The 18,867-nt window shown below is 53.1% G+C and overlaps 3 long non-coding RNA genes across 8 annotated transcripts; all 3 read right to left on the reverse strand.

Annotated features, from left to right (window-relative positions):
• Window positions 1-538: 538 nt before the first annotated feature.
• LOC311204349 lies at window positions 539-4,786 on the reverse strand. Of its 3 annotated transcripts, none has more exons than XR_014618048.1 (4): window positions 4,635-4,786; window positions 2,547-2,784; window positions 1,682-1,778; window positions 539-831 (listed from the first exon to the last, which is right to left on the reverse strand). It is a non-coding gene; the product is annotated as an uncharacterized lncRNA (long non-coding RNA). The 3 variants fall into 3 exon arrangements; XR_014618049.1 differs by having other exon boundaries at window positions 4,720-4,734; XR_014618050.1 differs by lacking the exon at window positions 4,635-4,786 and adding an exon at window positions 3,970-3,984.
• Window positions 4,787-8,499: 3,713 nt separating this feature from the next.
• On the reverse strand, window positions 8,500-12,901 carry LOC311204340. 4 transcript variants are annotated; one of them, XR_014618028.1, is made up of 5 exons: window positions 12,887-12,901; window positions 12,597-12,728; window positions 10,509-10,746; window positions 9,644-9,740; window positions 8,500-8,793 (listed from the first exon to the last, which is right to left on the reverse strand). It is a non-coding gene; the product is annotated as an uncharacterized lncRNA (long non-coding RNA). The 4 variants fall into 4 exon arrangements; XR_014618029.1 differs by lacking the exon at window positions 12,887-12,901 and having other exon boundaries at window positions 12,597-12,777; XR_014618030.1 differs by lacking the exons at window positions 12,597-12,728; window positions 12,887-12,901 and adding an exon at window positions 11,932-11,946.
• A 3,917-nt stretch (window positions 12,902-16,818) lies between these two features.
• LOC311204337 lies at window positions 16,819-18,864 on the reverse strand. Its single transcript, XR_014618021.1, has 3 exons — window positions 18,820-18,864; window positions 17,955-18,051; window positions 16,819-17,107 (listed from the first exon to the last, which is right to left on the reverse strand). It is a non-coding gene; the product is annotated as an uncharacterized lncRNA (long non-coding RNA).
• Window positions 18,865-18,867: the final 3 nt, after the last annotated feature.

Here is an 18,867-nt window from a genome sequence, read left to right on the forward strand (position 1 = left end):
CCCCCCTCCCAACCCTACTGCGACCCCTCTGAGAGCCCTCGAACCCCACCCTGGCCCCTGACCCCCTAGAAGGCCCCCGAAGGAACCCCCAACACCCCAAAAATAGACCCTAGAGAGACCCCCCCAGAACCCCTCAGAGACACACCCCCCCCCAAAGAGCCCCCCCACGATCCCCTAAAAAGGCCCTTAGGGCCCCCCAACTCCCCAAAGAGCCCCCCCAAAAAACCCAGACCCCCCAAACAGACCCCATAAAGAACCCTAACCACCCCCCAAAAAACCTGAGACTCCTTAAAGACGCCCCCAAGCCCCTCACATCCCCCCCAAAATGAGACCCCATAAAGATCCCCTCAAAGAACCCCACACCCCCCCTTAGAGAACCCCCCCCAAAAGCCCTAGACCCCACCAAAAAGAGACCCTGTAAAGACCCCATAGTCCCCCAAAAAGAGCCAACCGCCCTGACTCAGCTGCTGCCAGCCCCATCGATGGAAAGATGCCACAACAACAGTGGCCTTGGCCACGCTTTCTTGGAAACAACTGGTTCCCTCATCACCTCTGAATAATAAAAATTCTAAGGCATTTTACAACAATGTCCAATACAACAGTAAACTGCTGCCAAGTATAACCCAGAAAATTGTCAGCCGATTCTCCTCTGTCGAAACCGTTGCCAGCTTTGGGCTGAGATGCCTCCAAGGTTTGGTCACCTTCGTCTTCAGCCAACATTGCCAAGTCTCTTGGCTGTTCTTCTGGATCCCCTGGAAGAAGACTGGTGACTGCCTGGAGAAGTGACTCAATCTGCTCTTCTGTTAGTCTTTCCTCACTTTCTTCCACCATCTGCAGGTCAAAAACCAATACATTGTTATTCAATCCATACTTCCTTCCTCAGCTCCAAACAGGAAGACTCGGCCCCAGTAAATACTGCTTTCAATGGATGCAAGACGTAGCCTGAACTCATCACAAAAGCATTTTACAAAGTGGAACTCTTGTAATATTGATAACAACACAAAACAAAAAAGCTCCCTTGATAGCCACGACAGCTGGCATGCCACAGTGAGACCCTGCTTCTGTTACAAGGAGAACACCACGCTCAGAACAGGCTTTCCTCCTAAAGCCTCTCAGCCTAAGAAAAACCAAACCAAAATACCCAAAGAATTCCCACAAACTAGAAACCCCCACAAAGCCCAAAAACCAAAGAAGCCACAAACCCCCATTAAAGACACACACAAACCCCAGACCCCACAAGAAAAGCTGCGGGAACTCAAAACACCACAGAAGCCCCTAGCCCTCCCCCAAACCCGCAACCCACAGAACCCCAAAGCCTTCAAAAGGCAGAGAACCAAAACCCCCCCTTAGAACCCCAGTTAAAAAAAACAAACCAACAGAAAAACCTCACAAGCCCACACTAACCCCACAAATCCCAGACCCTGTAAAAAAACCAACCCACCCAACCCCTATAGCCACAAAAACCAGGAAAAAAGAAAAAAAAATCAGTAAAACTACAAACACCTTACCAACCTCCTTGGCTCATTTTCTGAGAGGAGCCTGCACCAGCAGACAGACTAACACATTTTACTCCTAAACTCGGTTCTCTGCGTTCTTTCTCTGCCCCTTCTCTACATCCTTTTCTTTCAACTTCCTCTTCCTACCCACAAGGCTGTCTAAACCAATGGATAGAAACACTAACCCAGGTAACAGTACATCCAGTTCAGATAAAGGCAATGAAATCACCAGCGCCAATACTACGACCTTCTTACAGGTACCACAAGCTCCCAAGAACTCACCTGTAACAGGAAAAGAGGAGAAACCATAGAGACCTTAAATGCAATACGCCAAAACCCGAAAGAGACTTATTCTTGTATATTGAATGTTAAAATCACATGCATAATTACTGAATTCTTTACAGCTGAAAACATATTTTTAGAAGACGACCCTGACAGTCTACCTGCAACTGCTGCAAGATGTCTATAATAAACCCCCACAATTTTCTGTAATTAAAAAAAAAACAAAACAAAAAAAAAAACAGGAAAGAATGCAATCAATCATCCAGGTAATTCTGAGTTAACTGATGCCCTGAATGGGACAAGTCGAACCCAAGCTAACACCAGCCAGTTTACTGCAATGCTTGTCTAGCATACACGTATATAAATCAAAATGACATGTGGCTAGAGGCCAGGTGCAAAAAAAATAAGACATTTGCACACCACAGCAGACAACCTGCCGAGGGCCACGATATGATATGCTGCAGCAGAGTCTTGTGGCTGTTCGCTCAAACACGCTGGTGGAATAGTCTGCATAACCGGCCCTGTGCACGATTTACATGGGGTTTTCTAAGCTATGCCTGATGTGGCTAAGGGATTTTTACTGGGCAATCCTGGTTTAAGACCAGTCTCGGCTCCTAAGGAATGCCAGCCAACAAAGATGTTTTCAGCCGTTAACAAGAGGAACAGAAATCCAACGACGAGCTGCTGCTTTTAAAACGTGGAGTCATCATTGTGACAAATGGCACCACGCAGATCTCTGTTAACACATTTGTAGACAAAGTGGAAGACCTGGGGTTGGGGACAGCTGTGCAACTCAGCCTTCATTTCCCGAGGGCAGGTATGCTCCGTCAGCTGCTGCCAGGTGTCGTCGACAACAAGAAACGGGCTGCACTCTGCCGGCTTGTCCACCTCGAACTTCTCAGCGCAGAGCTGGCGAACATCTTCGGTGGTTATAGACAGTCTCACCAGGAAAGATCTTTCCTGTACATCCACAGTACACTCCCTGGAACGCAACATGAAGGTGGTTCTGTAGAATGAGAAAACACACATCAGCAACTCAAAAACCCCAACAGCTGAAGCGTCAGCAACAAACCTGTCCCCACACTGAGACTCACCCCCGCGATTCCCACGCCCGACAGCCACCTCGCCAACTGCAATACTGGTGGCAAAACTGTGGCAAGCGGAACAGAAATTCCTAAGCCAACACCCTCCTTTCCTCATATTACACTCTAACCCTGCAATTACAGCCAAACAGGACTTGTCCTGCCGAGCAAAACCAGGAAACAAAATGCAGTGAGGCTAAGCAATGTCTGAGGCAGCAGGGTCGAGAGATGGTGCTGCTGCACTACTGCCACAAAACAGGCACCTCCTATGGCCGTGTCAGTCAGAAGGAATAAGAAAAAAGCCTCTGCCAGTGGCAGCAAACGGTGCTGATCCCCAAGTTACTGCGTGATAAGCCATCTGCATTCTTATGCTGCAGCACGCAAAGTGTTTTAGGGTGCTTCAGTCCAGTCAGGACACTTTCATTGCATTAAACCGGTGACAATCTGGGGTCCGAGCCCGATTTAACCGGCTTTCCCATGACAGCTTTTTTTCTTTTTTACAGTAAGGCTTAGAGGGAAGCAGAAAGAAAGCTTCCTCGGCAACATTAGGCTAAACCCTAATGGCAAAAGCCTCGTGGCAAAAGCTGGACCTTTTTTCTGTGTTGAAACTGACATGTTCTTACAACTCCGATAACATGGAAAAAGTCTAAGTGCACCCTACAAGGAAATGCAGTTCTACCTTTCAGAAAGCATTTAAAGAGGAAAAAAAACCAAGCAACAACTGGGGGAAAAGCAACCACAAACATCTTTTGAACACATGAACAAAGCAAGCTGCTGTAGTGTGCTTTTTTAAAAAAAAAAAGACATTAACTGTGGTTACAGACTGAAAAAGATACAATTAAAGGAAGTGGAAAAATGGCACAGTGAGAAAGACCTGTTTATCAACTCAGCGGGTGCCAATGTCTGTATGCTAAACCAATCAGGCACGCTAAATCACAATGGCAAAGATGTACATTGCACAAAAGCAAGCCAGCAAAAGCTACCATTGAGAAGGTGGTTCTACCACTTAAGTTCCAAGAAGCACTCTTATCTTTAACAAAGTATTTTTACAGCTTGCAAACTGAAACACTGAAGCTTTGCAGCAGCATTTAAACGAGGTCAGGACTGACCCTGACGAAACAGGGCCTATCCGTTTCTGTTACCGGGGTGAAGCAATTATGAAAAATCAGCCCTAGAGGAGGAAAATCAAGCTGCAGTTTTAGTTCCTAATGTATGTAACACACAGATGTTTTTAAAAGCACGCGCTTTAGACAGACGGGACTGCTTCGAGAAGAGGCTGAAGCTCCCACAAGCACTCCTAACATATACTAAGTATCAAAGTTATTTATGGAGCGGCAGAAAATTGTACTCAATCATCCTCACAATATGGCATTTTTTGCCTTTTCATCCTAGAGACGGAGGGAGGATGAAGGCCTTCCGGGGTCCGAGAGCTGATAAAACTGCAGGAGCCCATCACAAGTGTAGCTACCACATTGTTAAGTCACGATGACTCCCCCTGCTCGATCGAAAATATCTCACCTCATAAGGCAGAGTCCATCAGTAGATTCCCAGGTCACACAGGCCTGCACTCTGCGAGCTGAACAGCTTTCTGTACTTCCACTTTACAGCGGAACCATGAGACTCTCTTGTTATGCTACTGATGTTGCCAACTTTAGGACCACCCTTGGATGGATTTCTACTCCAACAATGTCATCAAAATCTGCGCTGTGAAGAAGAACCCACCTTCCCTAGTCCTTTGCTTCATTTTAAGAAAAATAAACGAATGACAGGTTACCTTCTCCATGCAGAAAACACAGATCCATCGATTCCACCACGTACTCAACTTCAGTATCCAGCTCCAGCATGTCACACCTACTCACCCAGTGTGATAACACAGTCAAGAAGTCATCATTTTCATTCAGCCTCCCTGAGACAAAGGGAATAGAGACAGTCAGAGACAAACTGCGCTTTCCTTACCAGCCTCACCGTTTGAAAGGAAAGTGTTGCTTCGCTGCCTTCGCTGAGAAGTACATCTGTATTACTCTAGATCCTCCTGTAACCAGTGCGCAGCAAAGTGGGTGTCACCTGACACTGGCTGGACAGGACGCCAATGCCAGCTTCGTCCCATACTCTCTAGCGAGCGCAAATCCGACGATGCACACTTTGAGGCGTGCTCTCCTCAGGCAGCAACTCTGTCTTCTGCAGGATCTGCTGGAGATGCCCCTCGTTTCATGAACTGCTGCCAACAGCACCTGCATTTATGGAGAATAAAGCATATTCAAGGGCCAGCTTGCTGTCTGGGACAGTGAGATATAGAATGAAAAAAAAAAAAAAGAACACCAGACAACAGGCTAGAGAAATTTTTGGAGAAAACAAGACAGGTGCAGATCACGACAAAGAGATGGAAAAGGAAAGTAACTGCAGTGGCCTGCAGGACAGAGATGGAAGACGAAAAAAGGAGGAAGAGAAAGCAGGAAAAAAGCACAGAGAGAAAAAGAAAAGGGAGAGGGAGATGAAGAAAGAGAAAGGGAGAGAAGAAAAGGGAGCAGGACAGTACAATAGAGAAGTACAGGCAAGGGGAAAAAAAAAAAAAATCAGAGGAGTAGTAAGAAAGGGCAGGGGTCAGTGGAGGGCTGGGAAGGACCAAGACTCACAAGAAGGACAACAGGTTCTGGATGGGTAACCACCCAACTCTTAAACTTTTGGGGACTTAATGGGTACAAGGTATCCAAGAAGAAAGCTCAAATAGCAAGCCAAACAGTAATGTCTCCAATGGGCTTGGACATTTCACAAGGGCAACAAAGGCTGACAAGGAAACAAAAGGCAGAGCAGAACCTGTGCTCCATTTTCATTTACCATAAAAAATTATAGAAACCCCGCGAGCCACGGAACCCCCAAAAACCCAATTAAAACCACAAAAGAAACCCAAACCAGAAAACCAACAAAAGACCAGAGCAAAATAACCACCGAGCCGAAGAAACCAGCAAACCCGGAAACCCCAGACACCACAAGAACCCCCGATAACCACTGAACGCCACAGCAGCCACAAGAGAAGCCCTAAGCCCTCCTCTGCCAAAACAGCCCCGCGAGACAGAAAACCCACAAGCCGCAACTAGAGAGAGACACAGACCCACGCAAACCCCCAAATCCCCCCAAACCTGCCAGCCCCGCGGCCCGGACACGCTCAGACTGACCGGAAGAGTCCAGTCGCGCCCCGCCCCGCCGGCCCCTTCGGTGCCCCGTGTCTCCCGTGCCGGCTGCTCGGGGAACGGGAGCTCTGGCCCGGCCGCACCCCCGAGCCCCCGCCGCGACCCCCTCCGCGCACTGCCCGCGCGGCGCGGAGCCCCCCCTCCCGGCCCAGACACCCCGCCGGACGCCGCGGAGACACGTCCCGGCACGGACCGGCGCCGGCAGAAGGCCGGCCGCGGCTGGGGGGGGGTGGAAGGCGCGGCGCCTCGCCGCCCGCGCGCCCCGCACCGACCCCCGGCCCGCCGCGACCACTCGCGCCGCGACCCGCCGACCGCCCGGCCCCGGCCGACCCCGCGACGGGCGGCGGAACCGGAGCCTCACCGGGAGGGAGCGCCGGCATCCCGACGGGCCCCCTCATCGCCCCGGAAAGCACGGGCAGGCTCCTCGTGGCAGCTCCGCGGTTATACTGCCCGGAAAGGAGCGGGGCATGCCGGGATATACTGCCCCGGAAAGGAGCGGGGCATGCCGGGATATACTCCCCCGCAAGGGAGCGGGGCATGGCGGCGCCCATCTCCGTGCGGCTCCGGCGGAAAAATGGCCGCCGGGGGACTTCCGGGCATGGCGGCGCCCATCTCCGTACGGCTCCGGCGGTTAAATGGCGACCGAGGGGCTTACGGGCATGGCGGCGCCCATCTCCGTGCGGCTACGGCGGAAAAATGGCCGCCGGGGGGCTTCCGGGCATGGCGGCGCCCATCTCCGTGCGGCTCCGGCGGTTAAAAGGCGGCCGGGGGGCTTCCGAGCATGGCGGCGCCCATCTCCGTGCGGCTCCGACGGAAAAATGGCCGCCGGGGGGCTTCCGGGCCCCCGTTTGGGGGCGCGAGCTTGGGGGGGGGCTACACAGCACAGCTGCCCCGTTCGGGAAGCTAAGCAGGGACCAGTTCGGTCAGCGCCCGGATGGGCGACCTCCCCCCGTCTTCGAATCCCCGCACCTAACAGTGCCCCCGCCACGTGCGCCCCTCCTCCCAAAATCTGACCCCCCCCGAGGGAGTCCCATCACCTTCGAGGGTTCCCCGGACCTGACAGTGCCCCGGCCGACCCCGCGACGGGCGAAGGAAACCCCGCCTCCCCGGGAGGGAACTTTCGGAACGCTGCGGCTTCCGTGCGCTGCGCCACCCGGGCGCAGTACCGCTGCGTGTCCGCAAGGCGGCAGCACCGAGCGATCCCGCGAGGGGGGGGGTACCGGCGCCTCTCCGGGAGGGAGCGGCCGGTGACCTCACAGCTTCCCCGTCCGGGAAGCTAAGCAGGTACCAGCTCGGTCAGCGCCCGGATGGGCGACCTCACCCCGTCTTCGAATCCCCGCACATGACAGTGACCCCCCCCCCCCGCGCGCCCCCTCCCAAAATCTGCCCCCCCGAGGGAGTCCCATCGCCTTCGGGGGTTCCCCGGACCTGACAGTGCCCCGGCCGACCCCGCGACGGGCGGCGGAACCCCCCCCTCACCGGGAGGGAGCGGCCGCCCCGCAATGGCGGCGTCCCTCGTTAAAGCGCCCTGCCGCTCGCGCTGCGCCGCCCGGCCGCAGTCCGCACGCAGCGGGCTCTGCGCGCACCCGCGCAGGAACGCGGCGAGTGTGCACGGAGGCAGCAGAACGCGGCGGCTTCCGTGCGCTGCGCCACCCGGGCGCAGTACCGCTGCGTGTCCGCAAGGCGGCAGCACCGAGGACCCCCGTGTTCGAATCCCCGCTCGGGCCTTTCCGCCAGTGCTCGGGCCTTTCCGCCAGTGCTCGGGCCTTTCCGCCAGTGCTCGTATCTCTCCGCCTCTGCTCGTATCTCTCCGCCTCTGCTCGGCCCTTTTCGGCTCCCCCTGCCCCACTAATTACCCGTCTGCCGCTGACCTGCGCTCATTAACAACCCCCCATCTCCTCCAGCGAATTCAACCCCCCTCCCAACCCTACTGCGACCCCTCTGAGAGCCCTCGAACCCCACCCTGGCCCCTGACCCCCTAGAAGACCCCCGAAGGAACCCCCAACACCCCAAAAATAGACCCTAGAGAGACCCCCCCAGAACCCCTCAGAGACACACCCCCGCCCAAAGAGCCCCCCCACGATCCCCTAAAAAGGCCCTTAGGGCCCCCCAACTCCCCAAAGAGCCCCCCCAAAAAACCCAGACCCCCCAAACAGACCCCATAAAGAACCCTAACCACCCCCCAAAAAACCTGAGACTCCTTAAAGACGCCCCCAAGCCCCTCACATCCCCCCCAAAATGAGACCCCATAAAGATCCCCTCAAAGAACCCCACACCCCCCCTTAGAGAACCCCCCCCAAAAGCCCTAGACCCCACCAAAAAGAGACCCTGTAAAGACCCCATAGTCCCCCAAAAAGAGCCAACCGCCCTGACTCAGCTGCTGCCAGCCCCATCGATGGAAAGATGCCACAACAACAGTGGCCTTGGCCACGCTTTCTTGGAAACAACTGGTTCCCTCATCACCTCTGAATAATAAAAATTCTAAGGCATTTTACAACAATGTCCAATACAACAGTAAACTGCTGCCAAGTATAACCCAGAAAATTGTCAGCCGATTCTCCTCTGTCGAAACCGTTGCCAGCTTTGGGCTGAGATGCCTCCAAGGTTTGGTCACCTTCGTCTTCAGCCAACATTGCCAAGTCTCTTGGCTGTTCTTCTGGATCCCCTGGAAGAAGACTGGTAGACTGCCTGGAGAAGTGACTCAATCTGCTCTTCTGTTAGTCTTTCCTCACTTTCTTCCACCATCTGCAGGTCAAAAACCAATACATTGTTATTCAATCCATACTTCCTTCCTCAGCTCCAAACAGGAAGACTCGGCCCCAGTAAATACTGCTTTCAATGGATGCAAGACGTAGCCTGAACTCATCACAAAAGCATTTTACAAAGTGGAACTCTTGTAATATTGATAACAACACAAAACAAAAAAGCTCCCTTGTTAGCCACGACAGCTGGCATGCCACAGTGAGACCCTGCTTCTGTTACAAGGAGAACACCACGCTCAGAACAGGCTTTCCTCCTAAAGCCTCTCAGCCTAAGAAAAACCAAACCAAAATACCCAAAGAATTCCCACAAACTAGAAACCCCCACAAAGCCCAAAAACCAAAGAAGCCACAAACCCCCATTAAAGACACACACAAACCCCAGACCCCACAAGAAAAGCTGCGGGAACTCAAAACACCACAGAAGCCCCTAGCCCTCCCCCAAACCCGCAACCCACAGAACCCCAAAGCCTTCAAAAGGCAGAGAACCAAAACCCCCCCTTAGAACCCCAGTTAAAAAAAACAAACCAACAGAAAAACCTCACAAGCCCACACTAACCCCACAAATCCCAGAGCCTGTAAAAAAACCAACCCACCCAACCCCTATAGCCACAAAAACCAGGAAAAAAGAAAAAAAAATCAGTAAAACTACAAACACCTTACCAACCTCCTTGGCTCATTTTCTGAGAGGAGCCTGCACCAGCAGACAGACTAACACATTTTACTCCTAAACTCGGTTCTCTGCGTTCTTTCTCTGCCCCTTCTCTACATCCTTTTCTTTCAACTTCCTCTTCCTACCCACAAGGCTGTCTAAACCAATGGATAGAAACACTAACCCAGGTAACAGTACATCCAGTTCAGATAAAGGCAATGAAATCACCAGCGCCAATACTACGACCTTCTTACAGGTACCACAAGCTCCCAAGAACTCACCTGTAACAGGAAAAGAGGAGAAACCATAGAGACCTTAAATGCAATACGCCAAAACCCGAAAGAGACTTATTCTTGTATATTGAATGTTAAAATCACATGCATAATTACTGAATTCTTTACAGCTGAAAACATATTTTTAGAAGACGACCCTGACAGTCTACCTGCAACTGCTGCAAGATGTCTATAATAAACCCCCACAATTTTCTGTAATTAAAAAAAAAACAAAACAAAAAAAAAAACAGGAAAGAATGCAATCAATCATCCAGGTAATTCTGAGTTAACTGATGCCCTGAATGGGACAAGTCGAACCCAAGCTAACACCAGCCAGTTTACTGCAATGCTTGTCTAGCATACACGTATATAAATCAAAATGACATGTGGCTAGAGGCCAGGTGCAAAAAAAATAAGACATTTGCACACCACAGCAGACAACCTGCCGAGGGCCACGATATGATATGCTGCAGCAGAGTCTTGTGGCTGTTCGCTCAAACACGCTGGTGGAATAGTCTGCATAACCGGCCCTGTGCACGATTTACATGGGGTTTTCTAAGCTATGCCTGATGTGGCTAAGGGATTTTTACTGGGCAATCCTGGTTTAAGACCAGTCTCGGCTCCTAAGGAATGCCAGCCAACAAAGATGTTTTCAGCCGTTAACAAGAGGAACAGAAATCCAACGACGAGCTGCTGCTTTTAAAACGTGGAGTCATCATTGTGACAAATGGCACCACGCAGATCTCTGTTAACACATTTGTAGACAAAGTGGAACACCTGGGGTTGGGGACAGCTGTGCAACTCAGCCTTCATTTCCCGAGGGCAGGTATGCTCCGTCAGCTGCTGCCAGGTGTCGTCGACAACAAGAAACGGGCTGCACTCTGCCGGCTTGTCCACCTCGAACTTCTCAGCGCAGAGCTGGCGAACATCTTCGGTGGTTATAGACAGTCTCACCAGGAAAGATCTTTCCTGTACATCCACAGTACACTCCCTGGAACGCAACATGAAGGTGGTTCTGTAGAATGAGAAAACACACATCAGCAACTCAAAAACCCCAACAGCTGAAGCGTCAGCAACAAACCTGTCCCCACACTGAGACTCACCCCCGCGATTCCCACGCCCGACAGCCACCTCGCCAACTGCAATACTGGTGGCAAAACTGTGGCAAGCGGAACAGAAATTCCTAAGCCAACACCCTCCTTTCCTCATATTACACTCTAACCCTGCAATTACAGCCAAACAGGACTTGTCCTGCCGAGCAAAACCAGGAAACAAAATGCAGTGAGGCTAAGCAATGTCTGAGGCAGCAGGGTCGAGAGATGGTGCTGCTGCACTACTGCCACAAAACAGGCACCTCCTATGGCCGTGTCAGTCAGAAGGAATAAGAAAAAAGCCTCTGCCAGTGGCAGCAAACGGTGCTGATCCCCAAGTTACTGCGTGATAAGCCATCTGCATTCTTATGCTGCAGCACGCAAAGTGTTTTAGGGTGCTTCAGTCCAGTCAGGACACTTTCATTGCATTAAACCGGTGACAATCTGGGGTCCGAGCCCGATTTAACCGGCTTTCCCATGACAGCTTTTTTTCTTTTTTACAGTAAGGCTTAGAGGGAAGCAGAAAGAAAGCTTCCTCGGCAACATTAGGCTAAACCCTAATGGCAAAAGCCTCGTGGCAAAAGCTGGACCTTTTTTCTGTGTTGAAACTGACATGTTCTTACAACTCCGATAACATGGAAAAAGTCTAAGTGCACCCTACAAGGAAATGCAGTTCTACCTTTCAGAAAGCATTTAAAGAGGAAAAAAAACCAAGCAACAACTGGGGGAAAAGCAACCACAAACATCTTTTGAACACATGAACAAAGCAAGCTGCTGTAGTGTGCTTTTTTAAAAAAAAAAAGACATTAACTGTGGTTACAGACTGAAAAAGATACAATTAAAGGAAGTGGAAAAATGGCACAGTGAGAAAGACCTGTTTATCAACTCAGCGGGTGCCAATGTCTGTATGCTAAACCAATCAGGCACGCTAAATCACAATGGCAAAGATGTACATTGCACAAAAGCAAGCCAGCAAAAGCTACCATTGAGAAGGTGGTTCTACCACTTAAGTTCCAAGAAGCACTCTTATCTTTAACAAAGTATTTTTACAGCTTGCAAACTGAAACACTGAAGCTTTGCAGCAGCATTTAAACGAGGTCAGGACTGACCCTGACGAAACAGGGCCTATCCGTTTCTGTTACCGGGGTGAAGCAATTATGAAAAATCAGCCCTAGAGGAGGAAAATCAAGCTGCAGTTTTAGTTCCTAATGTATGTAACACACAGATGTTTTTAAAAGCACGCGCTTTAGACAGACGGGACTGCTTCGAGAAGAGGCTGAAGCTCCCACAAGCACTCCTAACATATACTAAGTATCAAAGTTATTTATGGAGCGGCAGAAAATTGTACTCAATCATCCTCACAATATGGCATTTTTTGCCTTTTCATCCTAGAGACGGAGGGAGGATGAAGGCCTTCCGGGGTCCGAGAGCTGATAAAACTGCAGGAGCCCATCACAAGTGTAGCTACCACATTGTTAAGTCACGATGACTCCCCCTGCTCGATCGAAAATATCTCACCTCATAAGGCAGAGTCCATCAGTAGATTCCCAGGTCACACAGGCCTGCACTCTGCGAGCTGAACAGCTTTCTGTACTTCCACTTTACAGCGGAACCATGAGACTCTCTTGTTATGCTACTGATGTTGCCAACTTTAGGACCACCCTTGGATGGATTTCTACTCCAACAATGTCATCAAAATCTGCGCTGTGAAGAAGAACCCACCTTCCCTAGTCCTTTGCTTCATTTTAAGAAAAATAAACGAATGACAGGTTACCTTCTCCATGCAGAAAACACAGATCCATCGATTCCACCACGTACTCAACTTCAGTATCCAGCTCCAGCATGTCACACCTACTCACCCAGTGTGATAACACAGTCAAGAAGTCATCATTTTCATTCAGCCTCCCTGAGACAAAGGGAATAGAGACAGTCAGAGACAAACTGCGCTTTCCTTACCAGCCTCACCGTTTGAAAGGAAAGTGTTGCTTCGCTGCCTTCGCTGAGAAGTACATCTGTATTACTCTAGATCCTCCTGTAACCAGTGCGCAGCAAAGTGGGTGTCACCTGACACTGGCTGGACAGGACGCCAATGCCAGCTTCGTCCCATACTCTCTAGCGAGCGCAAATCCGACGATGCACACTTTGAGGCGTGCTCTCCTCAGGCAGCAACTCTGTCTTCTGCAGGATCTGCTGGAGATGCCCCTCGTTTCATGAACTGCTGCCAACAGCACCTGCATTTATGGAGAATAAAGCATATTCAAGGGCCAGCTTGCTGTCTGGGACAGTGAGATATAGAATGAAAAAAAAAAAAAAGAACACCAGACAACAGGCTAGAGAAATTTTTGGAGAAAACAAGACAGGTGCAGATCACGACAAAGAGATGGAAAAGGAAAGTAACTGCAGTGGCCTGCAGGACAGAGATGGAAGACGAAAAAAGGAGGAAGAGAAAGCAGGAAAAAAGCACAGAGAGAAAAAGAAAAGGGAGAGGGAGATGAAGAAAGAGAAAGGGAGAGAAGAAAAGGGAGCAGGACAGTACAATAGAGAAGTACAGGCAAGGGGAAAAAAAAAAAAAATCAGAGGAGTAGTAAGAAAGGGCAGGGGTCAGTGGAGGGCTGGGAAGGACCAAGACTCACAAGAAGGACAACAGGTTCTGGATGGGTAACCACCCAACTCTTAAACTTTTGGGGACTTAATGGGTACAAGGTATCCAAGAAGAAAGCTCAAATAGCAAGCCAAACAGTAATGTCTCCAATGGGCTTGGACATTTCACAAGGGCAACAAAGGCTGACAAGGAAACAAAAGGCAGAGCAGAACCTGTGCTCCATTTTCATTTACCATAAAAAATTATAGAAACCCCGCGAGCCACGGAACCCCCAAAAACCCAATTAAAACCACAAAAGAAACCCAAACCAGAAAACCAACAAAAGACCAGAGCAAAATAACCACCGAGCCGAAGAAACCAGCAAACCCGGAAACCCCAGACACCACAAGAACCCCCGATAACCACTGAACGCCACAGCAGCCACAAGAGAAGCCCTAAGCCCTCCTCTGCCAAAACAGCCCCGCGAGACAGAAAACCCACAAGCCGCAACTAGAGAGAGACACAGACCCACGCAAACCCCCAAATCCCCCCAAACCTGCCAGCCCCGCGGCCCGGACACGCTCAGACTGACCGGAAGAGTCCAGTCGCGCCCCGCCCCGCCGGCCCCTTCGGTGCCCCGTGTCTCCCGTGCCGGCTGCTCGGGGAACGGGAGCTCTGGCCCGGCCGCACCCCCGAGCCCCCGCCGCGACCCCCTCCGCGCACTGCCCGCGCGGCGCGGAGCCCCGCCTCCCGGCCCAGACACCCCGCCGGACGCCGCGGAGACACGTCCCGGCACGGACCGGCGCCGGCAGAAGGCCGGCCGCGGCTGGGGGGGGGTGGAAGGCGCGGCGCCTCGCCGCCCGCGCGCCCCGCACCGACCCCCGGCCCGCCGCGACCACTCGCGCCGCGACCCGCCGACCGCCCGGCCCCGGCCGACCCCGCGACGGGCGGCGGAACCGGAGCCTCACCGGGAGGGAGCGCCGGCATCCCGACGGGCCCCCTCATCGCCCCGGAAAGCACGGGCAGGCTCCTCGTGGCAGCTCCGCGGTTATACTGCCCGGAAAGGAGCGGGGCATGCCGGGATATACTGCCCCGGAAAGGAGCGGGGCATGCCGGGATATACTCCCCCGCAAGGGAGCGGGGCATGGCGGCGCCCATCTCCGTGCGGCTCCGGCGGAAAAATGGCCGCCGGGGGACTTCCGGGCATGGCGGCGCCCATCTCCGTGCGGCTCCGGCGGTTAAAAGGCGGCCGGGGTGCCTTCCGGGCATGGCGGCGCCCATCTCCGTGCGGCTACGGCGGAAAAATGGCCGCCGGGGGGCTTCCGGGCATGGCGGCGCCCATCTCCGTGCGGCTCCGGCGGTTAAAAGGCGGCCGGGGGGCTTCCGAGCATGGCGGCGCCCATCTCCGTGCGGCTCCGACGGAAAAATGGCCGCCGGGGGGCTTCCGGGCCCCCGTTTGGGGGCGCGAGCTTGGGGGGGGGCTACACAGCACAGCTGCCCCGTTCGGGAAGCTAAGCAGGGACCAGTTCGGTCAGCGCCCGGATGGGCGACCTCCCCCCGTCTTCGAATCCCCGCACCTAACAGTGCCCCCGCCACGTGCGCCCCTCCTCCCAAAATCTGACCCCCCCCGAGGGAGTCCCATCACCTTCGAGGGTTCCCCGGACCTGACAGTGCCCCGGCCGACCCCGCGACGGGCGAAGGAAACCCCGCCTCCCCGGGAGGGAACTTTCGGAACGCTGCGGCTTCCGTGCGCTGCGCCACCCGGGCGCAGTACCGCTGCGTGTCCGCAAGGCGGCAGCACCGAGCGATCCCGCGAGGGGGGGGGTACCGGCGCCTCTCCGGGAGGGAGCGGCCGGTGACCTCACAGCTTCCCCGTCCGGGAAGCTAAGCAGGTACCAGCTCGGTCAGCGCCCGGATGGGCGACCTCACCCCGTCTTCGAATCCCCGCACCTAACAGTGCCCCCGCCACGTGCGCCCCTCCTCCCAAAATCTGACCCCCCCCGAGGGAGTCCCATCACCTTCGAGGGTTCCCCGGACCTGACAGTGCCCCGGCCGACCCCGCGACGGGCGAAGGAAACCCCGCCTCCCCGGGTGGGAACTTTCGGAACGCTGCGGCTTCCGTGCGCTGCGCCACCCGGGCGCAGTACCGCTGCGTGTCCGGAAGGCGGCAGCACCGAGTGATCCCGCGAGGGGGGGGGCGGGGGGGGGTACCGGCGCCTCTCCGGGAGGGAGCGTCCGGTGACCTCACAGCTTCCCCGTCCGGGAAGCTAAGCAGGTACCAGCTCGGTCAGCGCCCGGATGGGCGACCTCACCCCGTCTTCGAATCCCCGCACATGACAGTGACCCCCCCCCCCCGCGCGCCCCCTCCCAAAATCTGCCCCCCCGAGGGAGTCCCATCGCCTTCGGGGGTTCCCCGGACCTGACAGTGCCCCGGCCGACCCCGCGACGGGCGGCGGAACCCCCCCCTCACCGGGAGGGAGCGGCCGCCCCGCAATGGCGGCGTCCCTCGTTAAAGCGCCCTGCCGCTCGCGCTGCGCCGCCCGGCCGCAGTCCGCACGCAGCGGGCTCTGCGCGCACCCGCGCAGGAACGCGGCGAGTGTGCACGGAGGCAGCAGAACGCGGCGGCTTCCGTGCGCTGCGCCACCCGGGCGCAGTACCGCTGAGTGTCCGCAAGGCGGCAGCACCGAGGACCCCCGTGTTCGAATCCCCGCTCGGGCCTTTCCGCCAGTGCTCGTATCTCTCCGCCTCTGCTCGTATCTCTCCGCCTCTGCTCGGCCCTTTTCGGCTCCCCCTGCCCCACTAATTACCCGTCTGCCGCTGACCTGCGCTCATTAACAACCCCCCATCTCCTCCAGCGAATTCAACCCCCCTCCCAACCCTACTGCGACCCCTCTGAGAGCCCTCGAACCCCACCATGGCCCCTGACCCCCTAGAAGACCCCCGAAGGAACCCCCAACACCCCAAAAATAGACCCTAGAGAGACCCCCCCAGAACCCCTCAGAGACACCCCCCCCCCCCAAAGAGCCCCCCCACGATCCCCTAAAAAGGCCCTTAGGGCCCCCCAACTCCCCAAAGCCCACAAAGAGCCCCCCAAAAAACCCAGACCCCCCAAACAGACCCCATAAAGAACCCTAACCACCCCCCAAAAAACCTGAGACTCCTTAAAGACGCCCCCAAGCCCCTCACATCCCCCCCAAAATGAGACCCCATAAAGATCCCCTCAAAGAACCCCACACCCCCCCTTAGAGAACCCCCCCCAAAAGCCCTAGACCCCACCAAAAAGAGACCCTGTAAAGACCCCATAGTCCCCCAAAAAGAGCCAACCGCCCTGACTCAGCTGCTGCCAGCCCCATCGATGGAAAGATGCCACAACAACAGTGGCCTTGGCCACGCTTTCTTGGAAACAACTGGTTCCCTCATCACCTCTGAATAATAAAAATTCTAAGGCATTTTACAACAATGTCCAATACAACAGTAAACTGCTGCCAAGTATAACCCAGAAAATTGTCAGCCGATTCTCCTCTGTCGAAACCGTTGCCAGCTTTGGGCTGAGATGCCTCCAAGGTTTGGTCACCTTCGTCTTCAGCCAACATTGCCAAGTCTCTTGGCTGTTCTTCTGGATCCCCTGGAAGAAGACTGGTGACTGCCTGGAGAAGTGACTCAATCTGCTCTTCTGTTAGTCTTTCCTCACTTTCTTCCACCATCTGCAGGTCAAAAACCAATACATTGTTATTCAATCCATACTTCCTTCCTCAGCTCCAAACAGGAAGACTCGGCCCCAGTAAATACTGCTTTCAATGGATGCAAGACGTAGCCTGAACTCATCACAAAAGCATTTTACAAAGTGGAACTCTTGTAATATTGATAACAACACAAAACAAAAAAGCTCCCTTGATAGCCACGACAGCTGGCATGCCACAGTGAGACCCTGCTTCTGTTACAAGGAGAACACCACGCTCAGAACAGGCTTTCCTCCTAAAGCCTCTCAGCCTAAGAAAAACCAAACCAAAATACCCAAAGAATTCCCACAAACTAGAAACCCCCACAAAGCCCAAAAACCAAAGAAGCCACAAACCCCCATTAAAGACACACACAAACCCCAGACCCCACAAGAAAAGCTGCGGGAACTCAAAACACCACAGAAGCCCCTAGCCCTCCCCCAAACCCGCAACCCACAGAACCCCAAAGCCTTCAAAAGGCAGAGAACCAAAACCCCCCCTTAGAACCCCAGTTAAAAAAAACAAACCAACAGAAAAACCTCACAAGCCCACACTAACCCCACAAATCCCAGACCCTGTAAAAAAACCAACCCACCCAACCCCTATAGCCACAAAAACCAGGAAAAAAAAAAAAATCAGTAAAACTACAAACACCTTACCAACCTCCTTGGCTCATTTTCTGAGAGGAGCCTGCACCAGCAGACAGACTAACACATTTTACTCCTAAACTCGGTTCTCTGCGTTCTTTCTCTGCCCCTTCTCTACATCCTTTTCTTTCAACTTCCTCTTCCTACCCACAAGGCTGTCTAAACCAATGGATAGAAACACTAACCCAGGTAACAGTACATCCAGTTCAGATAAAGGCAATGAAATCACCAGCGCCAATACTACGACCTTCTTACAGGTACCACAAGCTCCCAAGAACTCACCTGTAACAGGAAAAGAGGAGAAACCATAGAGACCTTAAATGCAATACGCCAAAACCCGAAAGAGACTTATTCTTGTATATTGAATGTTAAAATCACATGCATAATTACTGAATTCTTTACAGCTGAAAACATATTTTTAGAAGACGACCCTGACAGTCTACCTGCAACTGCTGCAAGATGTCTATAATAAACCCCCACAATTTTCTGTAATTAAAAAAAAAACAAAACAAAAAAAAAAACAGGAAAGAATGCAATCAATCATCCAGGTAATTCTGAGTTAACTGATGCCCTGAATGGGACAAGTCGAACCCAAGCTAACACCAGCCAGTTTACTGCAATGCTTGTCTAGCATACACGTATATAAATCAAAATGACATGTGGCTAGAGGCCAGGTGCAAAAAAAATAAGACATTTGCACACCACAGCAGACAACCTGCCGAGGGCCACGATATGATATGCTGCAGCAGAGTCTTGTGGCTGTTCGCTCAAACACGCTGGTGGAATAGTCTGCATAACCGGCCCTGTGCACGATTTACATGGGGTTTTCTAAGCTATGCCTGATGTGGCTAAGGGATTTTTACTGGGCAATCCTGGTTTAAGACCAGTCTCGGCTCCTAAGGAATGCCAGCCAACAAAGATGTTTTCAGCCGTTAACAAGAGGAACAGAAATCCAACGACGAGCTGCTGCTTTTAAAACGTGGAGTCATCATTGTGACAAATGGCACCACGCAGATCTCTGTTAACACATTTGTAGACAAAGTGGAAGACCTGGGGTTGGGGACAGCTGTGCAACTCAGCCTTCATTTCCCGAGGGCA

The sequence above is a fragment of the Gallinula chloropus genome (assembly GCF_964237585.1).
Source record: "Gallinula chloropus genome assembly, contig: HAP1_SCAFFOLD_313, whole genome shotgun sequence".
Classification (NCBI taxonomy): domain Eukaryota; kingdom Metazoa; phylum Chordata; class Aves; order Gruiformes; family Rallidae; genus Gallinula; species Gallinula chloropus.